Genomic DNA, 7,377 nt, shown 5'->3' with positions numbered 1-7,377 from the left:
ATATTGGCTGTACCCAGGAACTCCTGCTGGACCCTGCTGCTGCCGGTGTCCCAAGACTGAGGCCAGTTGCCAGCCTGTCCCAGAAAATGTTCGCGAGATAGTGTAGCAGCAGCTTTTCAGGGATTATGGAAAATCACAACACACATCTGGCACCAGGCTTCACCCTTAACGACCTCGTTCCAGCACCAGCGAATGCGACCATTTTTCTGGGGTCTGCTGGGACCAGGTGGCTTCAACAGTCTCTACCAAATGTCCTTCCAGCAGTGGAACTGCTTTTCCCCGTGTGGCCTGAGAACCTCCCAGACCCCACTCTGCTCCTGGGGATTCGCCCTTTCTACCAGAGCACCACCAGGTATCGAGCTGCAGAGTTGCAGCCTTTGTGCTCCCCTTGTTTACAGTCTTAATGGAAGTTAAACCCTCTCCTTTCTCCTTTCTCCCTTTTTTAATTTAGTCCCTGTGGCTGTTTCCAATTTTCCACTTTCTCTCCAGCTGCTTTTGGGGAGGGGTGCTTTTCCTGTATTCTCCCTCCCTCCCTCCCCAGTCTCTGTCCTCTCTCCTCCCGCAAAAGCGGTTCCCTACCTGTCGCGGCTTCTCACTCCCCAAGTTCAGCTCTCTGTACCGCATACCTGCTAAATTCTGTGGTTCAGGTTGTGCAGATTGTTGTGTTAATCCTGCAATCAGTTTTCTAGGTGTGTAGGATGGTTTAGTGTTGGTCTGAATGTATTTCATGGATGCAAGACACACAAAAAACTTTCATGCTGTTCCGCCATCTTGGCTCCTCCTCCACTTTTGGCTAATCATTTGAGGAGGGTTAAAGGTTCATAATGTATCTGTTTGATGAAGTTGAGCAGTAGTATCTGTGGGCCAGATATTTCATGGTATTTAGAGACTAGGCAGTGGATTGTGAGCTTGGGGAAAATTTATTTGTTATTAAATTCTTTTTCCTTCAGCTCACCTCATGAGCAGATATATAGTTTTCAAAAATAAGCTGTCAACAACTTTGGAATCTCCCAGTTGGGTAGGTCCTTAGAGAGGAGATAGATTTTCTTGATTAAACAATGTACCACCTCACTAGACAGGCTTGAAAGAGATGGAAAAAATGGAGTTATTAACCATCTCAGTGCTCTTCAGAAATTGCAATTTCTATTTCAGCAAGGCAAATAATTTCTCTTTGGGTAAATAACAAAAGTTGAATGTAAACTCTCCTTCCCTTTGTGCTATGCCTGAGAACTCAGGTCTGTGAAGATTCCATAGGTTCACTTCCTTCTCCCAGTTGTCTGTGCATGGTGGACAGAGTTGAGGCCTGGAAATGTTATGTTATGACTTTTAGAGCTCTCTCAGAGCATATCCTGCCTACTGGGCTTCAAGTTCTCAAAAGAAAATATAAGATGTTGTGCAAACCATATATTAACAAGATGATGAAAACAAAACACAAGATGGTACATTAAAAGCATTCATCGTTTCCTCCAGAGATTCAAAGACATGCCTATCAGGCACCTATAATATGCTTAGTAATTGGTTAGGATGAACAAGCCATTTATTGGGCATTCAGTAATGACATATACATGATGAATAATAGGAGTCAAATATAGCATGATAGAAGACAAAATCAGATACCGTAGGGACCAAAAGGATGGTGGTCAAGAAAACTGAGATAATCAGCAAAACTTTTAAGAGTCTTCACTAGTGAGAATGATTTGCCTAGTAGCCAAAGCCTTCATTGTTTTCCTTATGGAGCCAACATGATACATTCCCTGATTGTTTTTTATCAGCTAACATTCCATACCCTCAGAAATGTGATCATTTAGGCCACAGCACGCTTCTTCTACAGAGGCCTAAGTCCTCCTGAGTTCTTCTATTTATCTGGGGACTCCAGAAATTTGCAGTGTATGGTCAGACTTATGAACCATATGGTCGAGGAGCCCCTCAAAGGGCAGCTGGGCTTCAGAGACATGCCCAAGGGTGAGCCTTTGGAAGAGATACTCAGCCAAGCCAACCTATGGGCCAATGAGCCTGCAGATCTTAGTCAGGTGTTTCCCCATATCCTTGATGAGTTTTACTTCTACATCCAGAAAGTGGTTCTCCAGGAAGTCACAGACATGGGAGTCTACTCAGGCAGAACCCAGGGCATGCATATCCAAAAGGGCCTCGTTCAGGTTCTTTTCCAGAACCAGGTGGCTTCCGAGGTGTCCAGGGTTTTACCTATTCATCCTGGGACAGCTTCTGCATGTTCTAGAAGAGGGTGCGGCTGCTGCACTGGTTTTGCATCTTCAAGAGAAGCTCAGTGCCCTCTAGCCTCTCCTCAGCCAACCACAGAAGAAGTGCCCCCTTCCTCACCCCCTACCCCCCAGCCACATCCTTGCAGTGGAAATAGAAGCCAAGAGAGAGGTAGGTGTAGGAGGCCCTCAGATGCATGTTAATCATGAGGTTGTTGGCAACCTCCACCTCAGTATAATAATTCTAACTAATCTGGGAGCTCATGGTTGATTGGTAATTAGGAGCTAAGTTGGAAAGAAAGTATTGGTTGGTCCCAGAGGCAGATGGTGGCCAAGAAGATGGCTCTGGTTGCCACTGGCAAAAAGGTTGGAGGGTGGTCAGAGGCTGGTAGAGGGGGCATTCCTGGGTCTGTTCTGTCCAAATACTGTTGAAGCAAAAGACAGATCCCTGGAACCGCTGGGCACACCGCCTCACTGCCCCCATCTTCTTCTCAAGCCTTACTGTTATTTTTTTAAATGTTTATTTATTTTTGAGAGAGAGAGAGAGAGAACAAGCAGGGGAGGCACAGAGAGAGAGGAAGACAGAGGATCCAAAGTGGGCTCTGTGCTGACAGAGGCTTGATCTCACAAACTGTGAGGTCATGACCTGAGCTGAAGTCCCACTCTCAACCAACTGAGCCACCCAGGTGCTCCTCAAGCCCCACCATTATTGAAGGGGCACAGACCTTGGAATCAAAGCGAACTGGGCTTGAGGGGTGCCTGGGTGGCTCAGCCAGTTAAGCGTCCGACTTTGGCTCAGGTCATGATCTCACGGTTTGTGAGTTTGAGCCCCTCGTCAGGCTCTGTGCTGACAGCTCAGAGCCTGGAGCCTGCTTAGGATTCTGGATACCTCATAGCATTCGGAATTGCTTCTCCAGTGAAATCCTAAAGATCTACATTTTTTACATTACCTTTTCATATCATTCTAGCTCTCTTATTTCTATACTCATACCTATTCTCCAATTTTTCTTGATTCTCCATTCATCCTTGCTCTTCCTCTCCTTTCTTGTGTCTCTAAGTATAGACAAGACTAATAACGCTCTTTGACAACTTTCTTGTTTCCTCATCTAGCCTCATTTAGCAGCAAAACTCCACTGCTAAATCAAACCACACGATTACCTCTTCTGTTTTTATACCCAGTCTCTAGAGAGCTATTAGAAAAACAAGATTAAACTTTGGTGAGTATTTTTAAGTATACTTTTTCCAGCCCAGCTCTGGTGAGGTTCCTCTGAGCTCTTCACATTTCAAAACACAACATTCTCCTTGGGTTTCCTACATATCACCTCTCTGAAATCTCCCAGCTGAAACTCTAGCCTTGTACATCGTGAGAGGAACTGCCCTATCTTTTCTGCTACTTCCCCTCTCTCAATCGTTTCCCAGTTCCTCCCCCTATAATTACATAGATCCACATAGTAGAAGGTTCTGTACTTATCTTTTCCTATTTACTTTAGGACGTCATTCTATTGTTCACCCCTCTCTCTTCTGTTGCTTTACTCTTCATCCACGTACTTTCTTTCCTCTCAAATTGAAATATGTCCAGGGTCTTCTCTCCTTCATATGCTCCCCTTCCCCGACACTATCTTTTCTTTAATATTTATTTATTTATTTATATATTTATTTATTTATTTATTTTCAGAGAGAGAGAGAGAGAAAGTGTGCCTGTGAGTGGGGAAGGGACAGAGAGAGAGAGAGAGAGAGAGAGAGGGAGAATCCCAAGCAGGCTCTGCACTCTCAGCACAGAGCCTGACTCAGGTCTCCATCTCACAAATCATGAGATGACGACCTGAGCCAAGACGAAGAGTCGGGCCGCCTAACCGACTGAGCCATGTAAGTGCCCCTCCCCAGACACTATTAACTCTCAGTTTGAAACATTCCTACTGGTCTTTGCTGTTATAAATCTCCTACCTCTCCTTCCTCCTCCTCTTTCTCCCCCTCTTCTTCCTCCTCCTCCCCCTTCATCTTTGGTCTTCCAGTAAATACATGAACATTTTGTAGAGTTCTATCTTCAACCCTTTCCTACCGTCATTCTGGATCATCTCATATGGAGATTCTGGTCACAATATTTAATAACTGGCAAAGGTGGGCATGGACAAATAGAAACAGATTCTGGCCATAAGCATCTGACAGAGCCATGCCAGAGCATCACAGCTGAGCATTAGCCCTGCCTCCACGGCATCCACAGTCACCTGTTCCCCAATCTGTACCACCACCCTGAACCTCTTCCGTAAATCAAAGTGGACATATTCACTGGGACGTAGCACAGGCACCATAAGTTTAACATTTCCTAAACTGAGCTCTTCTTTCCCTCTTTCTTCCAAATGTGTCTTCTCCTGCACTGCCTGCACTTCTAGGGAGTACAGAGAGAGGGGAATGGCATCCTATTCTATGTGGAGTAAAACTGTTTCACCGCTGTGATCTTAGGTCCATTTTTTACCTTTGCTGCAGTGAGAAGAATACAAATCTTGAACTGTGAACTTCCCTGCTAAAATCCTACAATGGCTTTGAACTGCCTTGAGGATAACAATCATACTCCTTAGGGCATCCAAGGCTCTTGCAGACTTGGCTTCCGCTTACCCTCGCTGACATGATTGACCTCTCAGCATGTCTCAGCACCCTTAACCCTTCATGCCCTCCACTTTATGCTAGATGTAGCCCCCAATATCAGTCCCCAAAGATTGTGCTAGTTTTTCCTTGTGCCTTTCCACAGTACCTCTTGGCTACCTGGGCCATCGTTATCACCACCAGCTCACCCTGACTTCTTTGTTAGAGTAGCTCCTACTTAACTTTAAAAACCTAATATCTAGTTTTAAAAAACACAAAAAACAAATAACAACAACAACAAACCTAGTCAGAGATGTCATTCCCTTTACGAAGACTTCTTGAGCTCCCCACTTTCCAGTTTGGGTTAAATACACTCCCCCCTACTCATGACACCTCACGGTTACCTCTTCCATTCCACTTATTAGAAATTAATGCATCTCTCTATTTACCTGTTTGCTCTTCACCGCGATGTGAAGTCCTTAAAAGCATTTGGATTAGTGGCTGGCACACAGTAGGAGCTCAAGAGTTTATGGATTAAGGGGCTAATTGCACCAAGCAGGAAGATCATAAATGAACACCAACATGTGACATCGTGGTGTCTGTTCTTTGTTGGCAAAAAGGTTTGTTTATCATTTGAAAAAGGCTTGAAACACAGCCTGGTCTTTGTTTAGTGTTTGGAAAAACTATCAAGACACACGAAGTGTCCCTCAGGAGTTTCTGAGAATCTAAAACTGATGACAGGGCTCAGTGAGCACTTCCTGCCCCCCTGTGGGCACCACAAGTGCCTAATGAATCTTGACTAACTCTACCTCTCCCGGTGCTTTGCCAAAACGCCTAGAAGGCTTTAGGTTAGTTTCATTTATCGTCCTTCTTTCTAGATTTTTCTCTCATAGAGTAGAAATGGTAGCCAAATGGACATAAGTAATAACTTTGCTTTGTATTTTGGGTGCTTTCTCAAATCCTGTCTCTATTTTAATCATTTCAGTAGAGCTAAATAATTTATCTTGTAATGTTTCTCTGTTGCCCTGTAATTTTGTCACATCAAAGTGTGTTCCAGACACAAATTGTGATTTAGTATGTATTGTTCTGGATCCTGTATTGCCTGCAGCCATTTGATTTAAAATTCTAGAGAGAGATGTTGAGCTTACTAGAGGCTGAACCACTGTGTCTGGGTGGGAGTGGGGTGGGGTGGTAAATATGTGGGGAAAAAGCAAGTCTGTGATCAGGGAAGGAAGAGGTCACCTTTAGTCATTACAGCAGGCAAAGTAATTGGGAACAGATTAACTGCACTGTGGTAAAGGTCTCCTTCTTCAGAATCATCTTATAAATTGTTTTCCAAATTGTGGTTAAAACATTCCCTCACTTGCCCTTCCCATCCTCATCTCTTACTGCCCAACCACCCCCCTCCAAGGGAGATTAGCAAAAAGTGGACAAAATTAATTTCTCAAATTCTTAAGTAGAAAGAAGTTCAAACCAATTATATCAGAGCATTTTATCCTTCTTGTGCAGATGCTGTTGATGATAATTTGAATTTTGCTTATGATTGAAATGCAAAGTAACTTCTTCCATTTGTGATTCTTCCTGGGGCTTCCTGATCTTATTGTCTGTCTCAGACCATTCTCAGTTTCTTTCCTTCCAAGGCTAACCACCACAGGGCCTTGTGTTGTCTTCTGAATGTCCAAATGGCAAGGCTGGTGTTTCTTAATTCCACATTAGCATTAAGGAATGTAAGGGAATTAGCATTTATTGATCACACAGGATGTGCTAGCACAGTGCTGGGTGCTTACAGATGCTATCTCCTCTAATTCTCCCCGTAATCTAGTGATGAAGAGATTATTTTCAGCCTGTTAGATAAGTACATTGTTGATTTGACCAACAGAACACAGATTGTGGGGGAGCCTGGACTTGAATCCAATTAAGATTGATTCTGAAAGCTCATTATCATTCTGTTGCAAAGGTTACATCCTGCTATGACCATGGAGTATCACAAATTTAGCATTTAATTTCTGTTATTCTTAATTGAGTTTTTCTCTTAAACATTTCATTGTGGTTCTTTAAAAAATATTTTGTAATGTTTATTTATTTTTGAGAGACAGAGACAGAGCACGAATGGAGGAAGGGCAGAGAAAGGGGGAGACACAGAATCCAAATCAATCTCCAGGCTCCAAGCTGTCAGCACTGAGCTCGACATGGGGCTCGAACTCAAAAACTGTGAGATCATGACCTGAGCCGAAATTGGATGCTTAATCGGCTGAGCCACCCAGGCGCCCCCTCATTATGGTTCTTAATGAATTCTCTATGTCTCTTATGAAGTGCTTCAGAGGATACTGTGCATGCATGTACACATACATGGATATGCATTAGAAATTAGAGATAGTTCTGTTTATACATTAGGATATTTAGCCAATAGCATTTTCTATTGAGAATTCTTCCGTTTTCTATACTTATATCCTTAATACAAGGAATATGTTGGCATTAAGGGCCGAGTTAATTAGATGTTGTGATATACACCATAAACAGAGTCTCACATGACTCAATCTTTCTAGCCTTGTCGTTCTGTCCTAAACATACTCAGGGCTTT

The 7,377-nt window shown here is 43.5% G+C and overlaps 1 pseudogene; it reads right to left on the bottom strand.

Moving 5' to 3' along the window:
- Positions 1-1,859: 1,859 nt before the first annotated feature.
- On the bottom strand, positions 1,860-2,481 carry LOC106968341 (ferritin light chain-like; annotated as a pseudogene).
- Positions 2,482-7,377: the final 4,896 nt, after the last annotated feature.

The sequence above is a fragment of the Acinonyx jubatus genome, chromosome B2 (genome assembly GCF_027475565.1).
Source record: "Acinonyx jubatus isolate Ajub_Pintada_27869175 chromosome B2, VMU_Ajub_asm_v1.0, whole genome shotgun sequence".
Classification (NCBI taxonomy): Eukaryota; Metazoa; Chordata; class Mammalia; order Carnivora; family Felidae; genus Acinonyx; species Acinonyx jubatus.
Note: the sequence above shows the minus strand (reverse complement) of the source record. Positions and strands in the feature narration are given on the sequence as shown.